The sequence below is a fragment of the Terrapene carolina genome, unplaced genomic scaffold (assembly GCF_002925995.2).
Source record: "Terrapene carolina triunguis isolate 2854851 unplaced genomic scaffold, T_m_triunguis-2.0 Scaffold192, whole genome shotgun sequence".
NCBI lineage: Eukaryota > Metazoa > Chordata > Testudines > Emydidae > Terrapene > Terrapene triunguis.
The window spans coordinates 8,399,179-8,414,974 of NW_020664543.1; the positions used below are offsets into that span (position 1 = coordinate 8,399,179).

At 40.6% G+C, this 15,796-nt stretch overlaps 1 protein-coding gene across 2 annotated transcripts in view; it reads left to right on the forward strand.

Annotated features, from left to right (window-relative positions):
- TEX2 (testis expressed 2) overlaps positions 1-15,796 on the forward strand; it is a 114,234-nt gene that overhangs the window by 11,049 nt on the left and 87,389 nt on the right. The window lies entirely within an intron of this gene.

Consider the following 15,796-nt stretch of genomic DNA (forward strand, 5'->3'; position numbering starts at 1 on the left):
CTTTCGTGGGCTGTAGCCCACGAAAGCTTATGCTCTAATAAATTTGTTAGTCTCTAAGGTGCCACAAGTACTCCTGTTCTTTTTGCGGATACAGACTAACACGGCTGCTACTCTGAAGCTTAATTAATGGATGCCTCTCAAGCACTCTGATATCCTTGAGCAGAAGATGGTATGATCCAAAATATTTTTCTTCTTAAAAGCTGTAGAGCATCACATGGTGCTTCAGGCAGGACAGTATATTGATGAGAGAGGTGAATAGAATAATGTAGGAGTAGAGAGGTACAATAAAAATAACTTAGTTCAGTGACCCCCTTGTATGTCTACACTGTTCTAGGAGGGAATGATTTCTACTTTGCGTATTCAGCAGGAAAGACAAGACTAAAGGATGGAAATACAGAAGGATTTTATGGAAAATGTTAGGAAGGAGCTGAATATACTGCAGGTCAGGAGGGTTAGGCTTTGTAATTCAGAGGGCAGATGAAGGAAGTAAGAGGGCAGGGTTGGCTCTACCCCGTAGGTAGTGAGAGATTCTTCCTATGAAAGTCTAAACCTTGATCTTGTATAACTCTTAGTAGTGTTTGGCGATCCCAGATTTGCAACTCTGTATGTTCAGCTGACCTTATTCATGTTGCCACCACTTGGATATAGAATGCAAAATGACAATGTTCTGACAGAGAAATGACAGCTGTAAATTTAGCTCCTCTGATATTTATATGGCACTAATCATTGGCCTTAATCTATCTGGCCTTTTCAGATTTAAAATTTTCAGCTGCATATTAAACCTGTGGTTTCTTTTGCTTAAACTTTCACTTATGCCCCCTGAAAACAGTCATTTGATTTGATCACTTCAGTTTAACACACTCTCTGTATTACTTTGTGTGTATGCAGACAGGAAATTACATTAATAAGCACCTTTCATCCTGTAGCATTTATATGTACCTAAACCTGGCACCATTGAGATGTAGGCATCTCTGGAGTGGAGAGTGCAATAATCTCTGCAATGAGAGAGAATACTTTTAACACTGGTTTTTAAATCCTTAGTAGAAAAATCCCACATTTAATAAATCACCTAGTACTAACTACCTCAGTAGGATGAAATGATTAGTTAACTCTCTTGGAATTTGAGTCTGGTTTTGTAGCATCCATCTGCTTCAAACAAACCTGCATTTTAGACTTGTTAAGCTACCTGTTTGGTCACTGTATTGTACCTGTTTTCCTCCTTCCTTTCTACATTATATTAGTTTTTATTGGGTAGTAAAGAAATATCAAATTTATTTAAGTGATGCTGTGTTTGTTGACTATAGTAGCTTGCTTATTGAGAGCAATAGGATTGACTTTCCACCACATGACTGTAGAACAGAATTAACTATTTCAGTTTTCAGATAGAGAGGTAAACATGAAAACTTTCAAGTGTTTATATAATAAAGACCCTGATTCAGGAAAGTTCTGAAGTCCCACTGAACGTATCCCCTTGTTTTCATGGAAGCCTCTACCATTAACTTAGCACAGTCAATAGGTTTAAAGCAGAGGGTTTATCTCTATAATTAGATATTCTGACAACCCAAAACAATGCTGGTTTAAAGTGAAGCTCTTACCAATAAAATTAGGAAACTTTTTTTTTGATTGTATTGGTTAAGATCCCATTCCAGTTTAAGACTGTGGCATAGTGGTTAGATTAAGAACGGGAACATTTGAAGGTCAGAGGAGCCCAAGTTTCTTAATCTTTCTATGCCTTAGCTTGCTCATGGCAATAATAATACTTGGAATGTTGTGAGACTTAACTTTATCTGCTTGTGATCCTTAAATCAAAGCTGCTAGAGAAACAACCACAGGCTTTTTTACCCTCCCCTCTCTCCATATATTTGATTAAAACAGGAGTTAGCAACTTTCCATGTCCTTATATGCCTCTTTTTCTAAATCCTTGGTTCTTAGAATAGAGTTGAAAGCAAATGGGGCAACATCTTGCATACTGTAAGTACGTGATGAGATGAAGCTCTTGGACAGCCAGGAGCGAGGAAAGAGAGTGATTGTCAGGATGGGCTGTCAGTCACCCGAGAGATGGAAGAAACTTTCCCTTCTCTGCAAACATTTTTTTTATTAAAGATTTTTTTTTTTGCTTTTCAACATAAACATCACAATATTAAATGCTAATTATAAGTGCATAATGCTCATTTTTTTCCTATGCTGTATGTTAGATGGTAATGTACATATGCAAAAAACATTTTAGTTTCTTTAATATTTAACAATAAAATCAAACTGGCAAAAAAATTTATTGTTGTCTGGCAGGTGAAAGTAATTACTGGAGGTTATGTTTAAGTTCTCCCAGAAGAGCCAAAGCCATATTGCAGTCTCTGACACAGAGCTACTTTATATTAGCATTGAGTTCCAATAAATTCTGAGCATTCTAATGCAGCAAAAATTTTCTGACAAAATCAAAGTATGCCTGGCATGGTGTGACAGATTGTATCAGATCATTTTCATAGTACCATATTTACATGTCTAATTGTTTAGCAAAATAATTAAGGAGTGTCTTCTTCCTCTTCAGTTTGGTGCTGTAGAGTGAGGCTGTTAGAGGATAACACCTGAATTTTCCAGAAGTGTCTGCTTATATTGGATGTCTAATCTGATGCTTTGTGGCCGCCTTTTAACAGTTACTTAGCATGTGCACTCTCATTTACTTTAATTGGAGTTGCTTGTGGTCAGCACCCTGAAAATGAAGTCCAAGTGTCCCAAGTTGGGTGCTCAAAACTTGAGATACCCGAAGTCAGAGGTTGGTTTTGAAAAATGTCTTAAATGGACTATTGCTGGACCATATTCAGTCTTCTCACAACCAGAAGATACTGAAAAGTCTGAAATACAGCAGAAAATTATTTGGGAACAAAATGGGGCTGGATGGTTGAATAATTTCTTGTGAAGTGATGAATAGTGCCAGTCTTGCATGTAGTTTGCAGAGATGGTCCCTAACCTGCAGAGTTGAAATCTAAACTTGCTGCAAGTTTGGTGGTAGTCAGATCAGATCTAGAGGTCTGGTTTGAGTTTGTCATTAATACCTTGGAGGAGGTAGGAGAATAAGATTGGGAAAAGAGGGCAATTTAAGCCTCAATTTCTTCCCCTCCTGGATCTCCCAACTCCCATCCCTATATGTTAACTGCAAGACCATTCTTTCTCTCTATTGCACCTTAATTCTTTTAAAATATTGTTTTGCTGCGAAAAGTACAGGCCAATATACTACTCTCTGAGTCAGTGTTTTAGATGAGAAGAGGTGACTCTGAAGGACAGATAATAAAATATAACAAACATTGGCATTTTTCCCTTAAAGCCTAGAAGGGTGGTATAGATCAGAGGTTCTCAAAATTAATTGCTCCTTCTGACAACAAAAATTATTACAGGACCCTAGGAAGGGGGACTGAAGCCTGAGCCTGCCCAAGTCCTGCCACCCAGGGTGGGGGAGGGGGAACGGAAAGCCAAAGCCCCACTGCCCCAGGTCGAGGGGCCAAAGCCCAAGGGCTTCAGCCCCAGGCAGGGGGCCTGTAACCTTAGCCCTGCTGCCCAGGACTGAAGCCCTCAGGCTTGGCTTTGTCCCTGGGCCCCAGTAAGTCTAAGTGAGCCCTGGTGACCCCGTTAAAATGTGGCTACAGAGGACTAGGAATCAAGATAACTGGGATCTATTTTAGGCCTGTCTCCAGAGTTGGGGCAAGTTTCCTTAGTTTAAATTATGTTTCACACCGTCTTGGCAGAATTGTTGAGATCTGATTCATGTTTGCGAAGTGCTTTGAAATTGTACTTCTAGCCCCTTGCATCCAAAGTACTATAACTTTCATAAATGTAGCCTATCATTTATGATCTGAAATGAACTCATGGTGTGAAATTAATAATGTAATGCAAAATGTAGTTTTTGTTCTGTTATGATTCAGAAATGGGAATTAATGTTGGGGAATTAAAAAGTCCATGTTTTGGCGGCCATATGAAAGAATTATGCTTTGGGGGAAAAGATACTTACATCCTTGGAATGGTGCTAGTTTGATAAAAGAATATTTCATATGTAATACTGAAACCAGATAGTATGAAAGTTGTAAGCTGGGTTTGGGTTTATTCCTTTTTCACCCTTTTCTGCCTAGGATTTGCAGTATATAATATATATGATTGTCCACTCTTTAGAAACCCCTCTGAACACCAACACCTATCTCTGTGATTTAAAGATTGAAGAATTCATCCTCTGGCTGTGATCTAAAGCCAAAGTCCAGACAATTGAGTCCTTTTAAAAACAAAACAAAAAACCCACACCACTGCCACCATACGAACTTTATTTTAAGTGGAGCACTTCTAGCCCACAGTGGCCTGGCCACATTCCAGGTCAGGTAATTCCATTTTGCCTCCTTAATGTCCCCCTGCAATTTCAATTGACTGGTGTTCTTCACTTTCTGTCCCAACCCTGTTGCATAGTGTTGCTTGTGTTCCACCTCAGGGGTAAATGCATTTCAGTGGTGGATGTAATGATCCTTATGTATCTCTTGCTGTCTTCATAGCTGGGTTGTTAGACCTGATAAGCTAATCTTTGTAAAGAGCTTTGCAGTTCTTGCACTGAATTTCCATAGCTCTTTGGGTGTCCTTTTCACTTTTTTTTTTTTTTTTTTAACTTTATGACTTCATGGCTAGGATTGAAATATTTAAAAAAAAAATGGGGATGAAAGGGAAATAGTCCTATGATTGAATATTAATCCTTCGGTAGCTGTGAATTGAATAAAATGTTTATTAATAAAGGTTTCATTGTGTCTTTAATAGACATCCTGAACAAATACCCTAACTGTCCCTGCAGTACCATTATACTATATTTTGTGAATATATATTAAAACAGTGCAGCTATTATATGCGTAATTTCCAAAGCATCACAAGAAAGATACTTAGAGGAAAAGGACTAGCTCTGCGTGCAAAATAATTGTCATTTATAGCTCATTGCTTTTTGGTGACAATAGGCCTAGTTCTGCAAGGTGCTTAGTGACTCATAGGATGTTATAAGCACACTAATGTACCATGCACAGCAATTCTTTGCATCGGGGCCATATACATTAATTGCCTGAAAATACTATTTCAGGGGTCGGCAACGTTTGGCACGCGGCTCGCCAGGGTAAGCACCCTGGCGGGCCGGGCCAGTTTATTTACCTGCTGACGCGGCAGGTTCGGCCGATCGCGGCCCCCACTGGCCGCGGTTCGCCGTCCTAGGCCAATGGGGGCGGCGGGAAGCGGCACAGGCGAGGGATGTGCTGGTCGTGGCTTCCCGCTGCCCCCATTGGTCCGGGACGGTGAACCGCGGCCAGTGGGGGCCGCAATCGGCCGAACCTGCCGCATCAGCAGGTAAATAAACTGTCCCGGCCCGCCAGGGTGCTTACCGTGGCGAGCCGCGTGGCAAACGTTGCCGACCCCTGTACTATTTTTAAAATGCCACATTTATAAGAGCAGAAACAGTATTTAACTGTAAGAACTTCTGTTATTTCTGCCATCCTATGACTTTAAAATGTGCAGAGCTAAATTAATACTTAAGAAACAAAACAACAACCCCTAAAAATCTGTGCTCCTCTGAGACATTATATGCCAACTTTCAGCCTGGGGCAGACTTTTTTTTTTTTTTAAAAGGGCTAAGTTATACAACTCTGGAACCGGATCTGGGCTTGTAATGGAAATGCCAACAGACGCTTAACTGTAGGAATGTTAACAGTGAGTAAACCCCTGTATCTTGAATGCTACTTTACTTTACTTCTGGCCAGTGACCTTGGCTTTTATTCTGTCCCTGGTACTTCTTTTTTACTTCTTCTTGTGACTAGATTCCATAGTGATTATAATTAGTGAATATACTGTGTGTGATTTGACAGCCCTTTCAAGTTCTCTGGTACCCATTCTGTGGATAAACACGGGTAGTGGCACTGCAACCTTTCTTTCCACACCTTCTAGGCAAAATGCCTATTGGTGACCTAGCAAGACCACTTTTAACAATGAGTAGGTAGTTCAGTCTGCATGGTCCATTCGCATCTCATGCTGTTGAGGCTGCGATGAAGGACTGATGTCAGTTGTGGTCACTTTTGTGACATGGACACTATCTACTAAGAACTGTATGGAAACGTAGTTATTATATTTAGGATGGCTGTTCCATCACCTACACTACACCTTTCATCACTATTGACTTGTGATGGACGGATATGAGGTGAAAGTTACTGTATTCCATGAGCAGTCTCCCTTCCCCCTAAAAAAAAAAAAAAAAAAAAGGGGGGGGGGGGGGAGGGAGAGGGAGAGTTATTCACTTCCCTTTTTGTTTTGTTGGAAATGGGACTTTGTTAAAGAGACATGACAATAATGGATGACATCCTCAGATTTTGGTCAGTGCTGCTGTGTTATCTGGTGCTGCAAGGCAACTGTTGCTGCCACCTGTGCACATCCCCCCACCCCACCCCCAGTTTGGCTCAGCAATTAATAGTCTTATAGAAACAACCACACCCCTGGTGCATAGAGATGTATGAGTAGATAGCTTTAACAGCATATCTACCAACTAGAGTAATTTTTATGAGCTCTACATTAGAACATTTTATGGTAGATAGCATGCATGGCAATATGTATCAAAGTCTGAATGACCTGCATAATATACATAGGGTAATTGAACAAGGCAGGATGTAGATCTAAGACAATTATTTTATATTGCCCTTTGGAGTCCATCTGGTGGCTTTTGCTGTTAACTTATTGCCAGGCAAATCAAGACATAAAATAACTAATGCTTTCTCAGCACTGCTTTTAATTACATAGTATTTCTACTGGGGGTAGGGGAAGAAAACCAGTGGGATGTATTAGATCGGATGAAAGCTATCAAGTAGCTGAGGCCCTAGGTTTGACCCAGTTTCTTGTAATACTGATTATTTTTCCTGCACTGTAGATCTTCATGGCACTTTACAGGCAGATGTACGAGTGGCGTGATCTTACATAGTCCTGAGTGCCAAATGTGCCACTAACTTGAATGAGAGTTGAAGGCTCAGTACTTCTCAGGATTGGACCCAAGGTAATTGGCTGCCAATGAGTCAATGTGGCTAATCATATGAATAAGGACTGTTGGTGCAAGTAAGGCTTTGCAGGTTCAGTCTCAAGTTAGACTAGTTATAAAATATTGGCTGTGAAGGGGAAACAGGGAACTTGCATACATGGTAGCTGATCTTAGATAGTAGAACAGTGATTTTAATACATTATTGCACTGTGACTTCTGCAGACAAACAGGGAAGTAGGATACATATTCCCACCTACAATCTTTTATTTTCAACTGTATAGTTGTCCTCTATAGGGTCATGGAGAAAATTAGGTTGATTAACATTTGCAAAATGAAATCTGCCTACACGTTTTACAGCTCCATATGTAGCCAGTCAGAATTCAGAATATGAGCATCTTCTTAATGTAGCAGCCTAGAGGAATGATTTGATTTGGGAGGATTGGACAGTAGCTCTCTATGCTGGCTGAAGTCCATTTTCTAGTAAAATAAGGGGATCTAGATCTGTTTCACCTATATGTTTGTACCTTACATGTATTTGACTGGAGCTACGACATACAGTGGAAAACAATTGCCCTCTGAGTTGAGGGAGGAGGTAGTGTGTGCATAAAATGGTTGGCTATGTGGCTCCAAGCATTATTGCCCATTGGAAGCCACCTCTTCAGCTGAGGGGCAAGAGTACTTTTGGTGAGTGCTGAAAATTCCAGTAAGTATCTAATTTATTTAAACCCTTCAATGAACTTTGTTTTTAATTTTCCCTTTAACTTCCTGACCCTGCTTTGTAATGGAGAAGACCCATGCTGAGATGGATCATGTAGCTGAGAGAAGAGAGCAACAGTTGCAGGAAAGAAAACATAGCTTCCCCTCTCCTTACCATTGCAATTTTCTTCTTGGAGCCGCTGTAATTACATATGATGTGAAACTCCGCTCGGGATGTCACCAGTGTTCTGGCCATTGAGAAAGGGGAACAGTGGGAGGGTGATTTTATCAGTCCAACAATAATTGTCATCTTGACTATGGGGATTTCTGCCAGTCAGGTCATGAGCAATAGTGCCTGCTAGTCTTTCATAATTTGAACCTATTTATTCCAAGTGGATAGCAAAGCTGCATTTGTTCAATCCTTCAAATGCATATAGCTAGCTGCTGTGGTTTACTGTGTTGATTATATTAAAATCTTGTGCTGCACCCTCAGTTCCAGCTGATTTCAGTAGGAACTGAACCTGCTCAGCACCTGGTAGATCCTCTATAATCAGCCTCACCATGTTGCCTTTTCAATAAACATGCAGTATACAAAAATGTTTTTGGAATTAGGAGTTATTATGCAAGTGCCCTAGCCTATTATTGAACTGTAATATCTGCTAATATAACACACTGTCCTAAGGCTATTACCCCACGCCTTGCTTAAAACATGAAGTTGAGGTACACAAACGGAACACAGAAATTCATACCAGTTCTGACTATTGGTCCATCTTGTCTAGTATCCTGTCTTTGACAGTGGCCAGCATCTGTCTTTAGAGGAAGGTGCATGAAACCCTGTAGTGGAATAATCTGCCCACAGGAAAGTTTCTTGCTAATTCCTGTTGGCTAGCGGTTGGGTTTATACACTGAAACATTTAGTTTTTATTTGCATTTTTTTTTAAATTGCTATCCACAGTAAATGTGGATGTGTTTATCTATATGCGTCCAGTCCTTCTCTGAATCCTACTGAGCTCTTGGCCTCAACGCTGTCTAGTGTCAAGGAGTTCCATGGGCTAATTATGCACTGTGTAAAAAATGTACTGCCTTTGTAGTGACTCCAGTTGTTACAGTTGCTTCAGCCCTGTGCTTTGGTCCACAAAGTGCTTGCACCACTCTTATATACAAGATTCTCTCCCAAAAGTATTAGTCCTAATGTTTTATTTTGATTTCAGCATATAAAAGATTCCTATCTCAGAATTAATAAAACAAATAACTATGGAATCTGGGCAGATTATTGAAACAAAATAGACTTAATACTAAGATACAAAAGAAAAACACTCTCAGTAAATGAAAGGAATTTAACATTAGTCACATTACTTGGGGCCCAATGGAGGGATGCTAAAACTAGCAAACATTACAGTACAATGCATATTAATCATAGTGGATTAAAACTACTTTTTCTTTATCTCTGACAGTTTGCTACCACTTCCTGCCACCTTACTTAGGATACTGGGGTGGGGAGAAGGTGTTAAATGTCATGTGTTTTCTTGGTTCCTAAAGAAGAAATGTCATTTTCTGGGTGACGGGCAAGGCAGCAGTTTTTCATGAATAAGCATTGTTTCTTAATTTCAACATTCCACCCCATTTGCTGATAATGGAGAGTGTTTCACAAAATAGAGAACTTTTAATCTTCAGGCAAAGTAAGTGCTGAAGACTGGTTCAATGTCTACCGGTTCCCCTGAGCTTCCTCTTCAGCATCTTGTCCTCTCCCCTGGCTTAGTATAAACTAAGGTGTGAACCACAGCACTCATATTATAGTGATGGATACCATAGACCTACCTACCAATCTAGGATTGTTTATTAACTTCCCCCGATGACACCTAAAAACTGAATAGGACTGGTCAAATTGTGCTGCTGATTTCAATAGCATTTAATTTAGACTAGTAACTGTTAGGTTTTATAGTTGAGGATTTTCACTAACTTCAGGTAGCAGCTGAATGTTAGCCCTGACCTGCAACCAGGACCAATTAACAATTCTAATACTACCAATACAAAAGATTAGGAATCATAAGTACAGCTAAATCAGTTTGATGTCTGGAATGTTGTCTAAATCCCAAGTTCATATCTTGGTTTCACATTGTTTGTGAAGTACTATTAAATATGCATTTACAAACCCACTAAAACAGACAGGATCCCTGATCAGATTTGCTTTCAGTGAGATTTAGACTCTTGAATTTTTTTTTTTTACCATAAATTTAATTTTCTTGTTAAACTGTCATACTTTATTTGGGTCCTCCACAGGGCTGGCTTTATCCTCCTTGTTTGGAGCAACATCCTCATTAAAAACCAGCACTGTTCAAAAGCACTGAAAACTTGTATAATAAAGGCGCATGACAATGGACCAGAAAATTTCAGATTTCTGACCTAAGCAACAAATTATATTCGGAATTATTTTAGTATCTGTCCCTAATCATGTCTGTAACAGATTTTTTTTTTTTAAGTATAATTCCTGTCTTAAAACTATATGTTGTGATGAGCAACAGTAAGGAGTGCCCCATAGAGAGATCCTGTTTTTAATTGTGCTGTTTAGTATTTTTAATGTTTCAAAATGGTTAGTTACCCGTAGTTTTGAGTTTTACATATTTTTGCGAGTTTATAGTAATCTAGGCTGAGAATTTTATGTTCCACATTTTGAATTAAAAGCTAAAGGAACATTACTTGGAAATAGATATGTTGTTTAAGAGTAGAATACTAATGATTTGCTACTTGGTTATATTTAAAGGCTGGCGCTTGCAAACCCTTACTCGTGTGAGTAATCCTCAGACAAGAAGGCCCACTGATGGACCTCTTTGGTCCTTATTGCATGAGTGACTGCAAGTTTCCCATAAGAATGGGCTTGGAAGAGCTATCCCTACATTAAGAAACTTGGGGTTTGTCTACACTGGCACTTAGTCGGCAAAACTTTTGTCGTTCAGGGGTGTTTAAAAACAAAAAAACACCCCCCTGAACGACAAAAGTTTTACCAACCAAGAGCACCGGTGTGAACAGCGCTTTGTCAGCAGGAGCGCTCTCCTGCCGACAAAGCCGCTGCTGCTTGTGTGGGTTGGAAGATTTTTGTCAGCAGGCGAGCTCTCTCTGACAAACAGCAGCTACGCTGTGTGCCATTTAGCATCATGGCTGTAGCGGCACAGCCGTGCTGCTAAAAGCCTCAGTGTAGCCATAGCCTCAGACTTTCTAGCACAGCTGGAGAGAGACATCTGCCTGATCATACACTTCCTTATATCTTGTTAATTTACCTATGCCGTAAATATGTATTGATTTTTATTGGAGTTTTTGTTGGTGTTCTTTCCTGGCTGGTCATCCTTACTTTGTTGTCAAAGTCTCAGTTTGAATGCTATTTTTAGGTGATCTAACAATTTGCTGCTTTAAAGTAGAGCCAAAGTGTGTGCTGGCTCCCCACTCATCTCTCTATGTAACCCCATAGATATTGATATAGTTATTAGGGGCATCAGATCAGAATTTGTGCCCTCTTTGACACACTAACTGGAACATGATAGTCTAAATTGTGTTTTCCTACCCGTTGGTTCCTCTGTGCCTCTTCACACACCAGTGGGGGGAAAAGAAATCAGGTCTTTATTTGTGGGCTAGCATAGAGTTAAAAGAATTTAAAGATTAAGTTAATAATTTTCTATACAGGTGAGATGATCGCTATGGAAAGCTTTATCCTCTCTGGTTATATTGCAAGATCCTTTGCCCTACCTTGCTTTAGGGTTATTAGATTGGTGGCTTTTTGCTTGGCTTCATGGGAAGGGAGAGCAAAGGTTGTGTGTCTGTTCAGATGCTTCTTTCACCTGTGATTCTCCTGAGATCTGTGCTGATCTTGGCACCTCTGTTGTTTTGGGCAGCAGAACTCTGGTCTACGCTACCAACTTACATCAGTATAACTGCATCATGGATTTTCTGCACCCCTGAGTGACATTGTTATACCAGCCTAACCCCTGGTGTAGATAGCGCTATGTTGACAGGAAGGCTTCTCCCATTGACATAGCTGTCACCTATCGGGGAGATGAAGTACCTACGCCGACAGGAGAAGCCCTCCTGTTGGCATAAGCAGCATCTTCACTAAATGCTACAGTGGTGCAGCTGCAGCGCTGTAAGTGTAGACCAGCTCTGAACCTCATTTGCCGAAGTGGGGTCAGGGCCGGCTCTGGCTTTTTCGCCGCCCCAGGCGAAAAAGCCTCCGGCCGCCCCCCCCCCCGCGCGCCCCCCCGGCGGCCAGAGCGCCGGGGGCAGGGCGCCGGGGGGGGGAGGGCGGCCGGAGCCCTGGGGGGAGGGCGGCGAGCCCCGGCTGGGGCTCGGCTCTCCCCCCCGCCCCCGGCGGCCAGAGCGCCGCGCCGCCGCCCCCCTCCAGGTGCCGCCCCAAGCACCAGCTTGGGTGCCTGGTGCCTGGAGCCGGCCCTGAGTGGGGTGGGGGGCGTGAGAATGAGAAGGGAAGGCAAAGTCCATCTCTCCAGCACAATAGTTCAAAAGAAATTCCCTGGATGGAAATGTTCTTGTCCCCTACATGGCGAGGGAAGAATCAAGTAGCAGAAAGGCAGGTGGCCCCGTAGCTCACTTGCACAACTAGGTTGATGCAAGTCATCGACTTAGGTTGACCAACTTTGTAGTGTAGATCAGGTGCCAGGGCCAGAACTTGGGAAATCCTGGCCCACTACACCATTGGTTCCCAAATTGTGGGCCATGGACCATGGAGAGCTGGCTGGTCATATGGTGCTGGCTTTTCTCATTTCCAGCTGCCAAATCACATTAAAAGACTAAGAATCCATTAAATACTTTTCTACAATTACTTTTTCATGTAAGCCATTGCAGTAGCTGCCACAAGGATATGAATGAGAGGAGACATGGCTCATCCAATAATGAATGGGAGAAAAGGTATTCGCTAGACAATTTCTTGTTAAATTACTGTCAGTGCTAGGAACAAATTTGAGAACGCTTGCTCAGGAAGACATGACCTCCAGGTTTGCTTGTGTTTTCTCTGTCCTATCTTGAGATGTATGGCTTGCATTTATTGAAGACCAGTTTAGTTTTTTCTCCCTCCCCACCCCCACCCCCAGGTGAGGCAGGAATAACCTTTTGTGATTCATAAACCCTTTGGCAGCAATGACCCATGTTAACTGATGCAGTAGCTACTGCTTGTCTGTTTTCAGGGCCTTCATGTTTGGAGTGGGATTGTTAGAACTGCATGGTATTGTGTAGCTAAACCCACAAAAACTGTAGGAACCAGGATGATGATAGCCCATTTAATACAACCTTGGCTTTTCTTTCAATCAAACTGTGAATGAAGTTAACCCACCTATGACAAATACAGTTACAAATCGAGGGATGCATTTGTACAAGGAGGATGGCAGATACTCTGATTGAAATTAAGGGGAGTTTGCTTGACTGAGGATTACAGCATGTGGGCCATAGTTAATCAGTGGCAGTGCTTGTGAGAGGCAGACAAGCAGCATTTGGTGCACTGTGTGTGTCCATGACTCATGGGGAGTATTGTGTTATAGCTGACCATCACTTACCTTGGTTCATTAGAGATTGAGAGCAAAGAGATTCTCCCTGCCTCTTCCTCCCACCCCCATTCTCCTTTACCTCTGTGATTTCTTAAAATAGGTTTATAGTGTAAAATATGTGAATTCCAAATTGCACTAACCTACAAAGAAGCTACTGGGCTGGTACTGTCTTTCTCTAATGATTCAGCAGCAACTCTTTTTAGATTACTACCTCGCTGCTTAGAAGGGTGCATCCTGTGCAATTCTGTTCTCTGATTGTTAATCACACAAATTTTTAGATGGTTCTGTAAATGTGACTTTTAGTTCACAAAAATAAATAAACTCTTAGAACAACCTTTTTGGAAATGTTTAACTGAAAAAAATGAATGGAATATGTCTTGTCATCAGATATAAAAGAGCCTTAAAATACTAATCCTGCAGTTTGATAATCCTCTGAATGGCATTAAATCAGAATTATGATTATAAATGTAAAATATGAAAAAATGTAAGTTAATAGTTTTCTTCTTCTGAAGAATAAAAACACACAAGGAGGCAAATCTCATTAGGAGGCACTTGAGGGCACTTGTGTGGTTAAGAATAACTGTTGAGCAAAGACTATGTTTGGTGTAATCTGAGTTATGGTTTGCAAAGCTGTAGTTCCATGGCTTTTTTTCAGTGACCTTTCATATTTGAACTCAGGATCCCCGAGAGTAAAAAGTTAGTGACTAATCCAGTGCTGCTCATTTTTATTTGTAGTTTCTTGTTGCTGTTAACTCCCTTTATTTTAAATCACATCCGTTACACTATTCTCTTTATTCCTGTATGTGGAGACCTCTTTCCTAGTTTTTTAGTAGTTTTCAATTTGTGAAAGTTAGACATCTTGAGTTATATTTTGCCCTGGCTTACTCAGTGGGCAAACCATTATTGTTAATGGGGTTGCCTGATTAGTATATAGGGGCAGAATTTGATCTCTGTATATTGTATATTTTTATATGGCAAATATGCCAGTGCTACATGTGCAGCAATTTAGCATGCAAATTATTCTACTTTTTTAAAAGGAAAAAAAGAAAAGATTTGAGGTGGATAGTAGCACGTGCTTTTTGGAAGAAAAACAATTTTTGTATAAAATAAAAGATTTATGAGCAAGTGCAGGTGGCATTAGACTGATTAGTCTGTTTCAGTATAATCTGTAAGTATGGTTTTTTAAAAAAGTGAAACTGAAATTTTAAGAGTTTTGCTCTATTATGTAAATCTCTTGGGAGGGAGGGGGAAATACTTGTGTATTCTCACCTAGCGGTAGCTTCACCTTGGTGACCAAGAATCAGAACTGAATAAAATAAAGCTGGTTATAATACAGTTTGGAGACTGTTAGGCTTTGCTTTTTAAAATTTTAAATCCAAAATGGACATTCTATCCTTTCTTGGTTTTTCTATTGGACACTTCACCAACAAATAAAAAGCTTTTACAACATCCTTTAATTTAATCACTGATGCAGGCAGCCCTGTCAACCATAGACTAATCCACTGAAGTTTGAAATAATCTTTCATCAGATTAAAGAGGAGCTGATTGTTTGCTCTTTACAACTCGTTCTCCTGTGCAATAAAGTTCCGCGCAGCACCGTACTTACCCCATCCTGCATCACTAAGAAGATTTCACTTTAGTTTATACCTACATTGTGTGTTTAATCTCTTTCATATTTTGTTTTTGTACTAGAGTAAATATCTAATACTGGTAGCTCTCTCTCCATCTGCAGAACACTTTTCAAGCACTAACGAATCCCACATATTGCCCCTGTGAGGTAGGTTCATTAATATCATCTCCATTTTAGGGAAGTAAGGCAAGCTAAGTGACTTGCTCAAGCCCTGTAAGGGCCTGCCTGGACTAGCATAAAAGTGTGTATGAGAGAAACGTTAGCTGGTCAAGGTCCACACTATGGGGAGCATAATGTTCACTTCAACCAGTTAATGTGTTTAAAATACGACTTGCCCTCTCTATGCTACATTTTGTAAAAATACTGTCTTATCCTATGTAAATCCTCAGGAAGTTGGGATCAGAGCCAGGACAGGAACTCAGAAGTTCCTGTCTCCCATTCCTGTGGTCAATCCACTAGATAGACAATACCTCTCCCTCAAAATATATTGTCAAAATCAATTACTGCAGGGGATCTCAAACTTTTTCAGTGTGGTCCACATTTGAATAGTTGGCTCCCAGGTTCACAGCTCCTTGGCAGCCCACGGCTTTGAAGGGCCCCAGCTCTGGGGCGGCCCACCAGGCAAACTGCCCTGGAGCCAGAGCTCCGTTCCCTTTCACAGAGAACTTCAGGACTTCCGATTTCCATTCTAAAGTTGAACAAAATTAAATTCTGAAATATCATAATCCTCTGTGAAATGGGATTACCTTTCTACGCCCAGCTCTAGTTGCTATATTGTTGTCATTCTTTGTAAGGTACTATGTTTGCTTTTTATTTTTCATCTCTGATTTACAGTTTCTTTAAAACTTAGGGGAATTTACACAAAGAACTTCATTTAGTGTTAGCTAAATTTGCTTTGTTCTACTT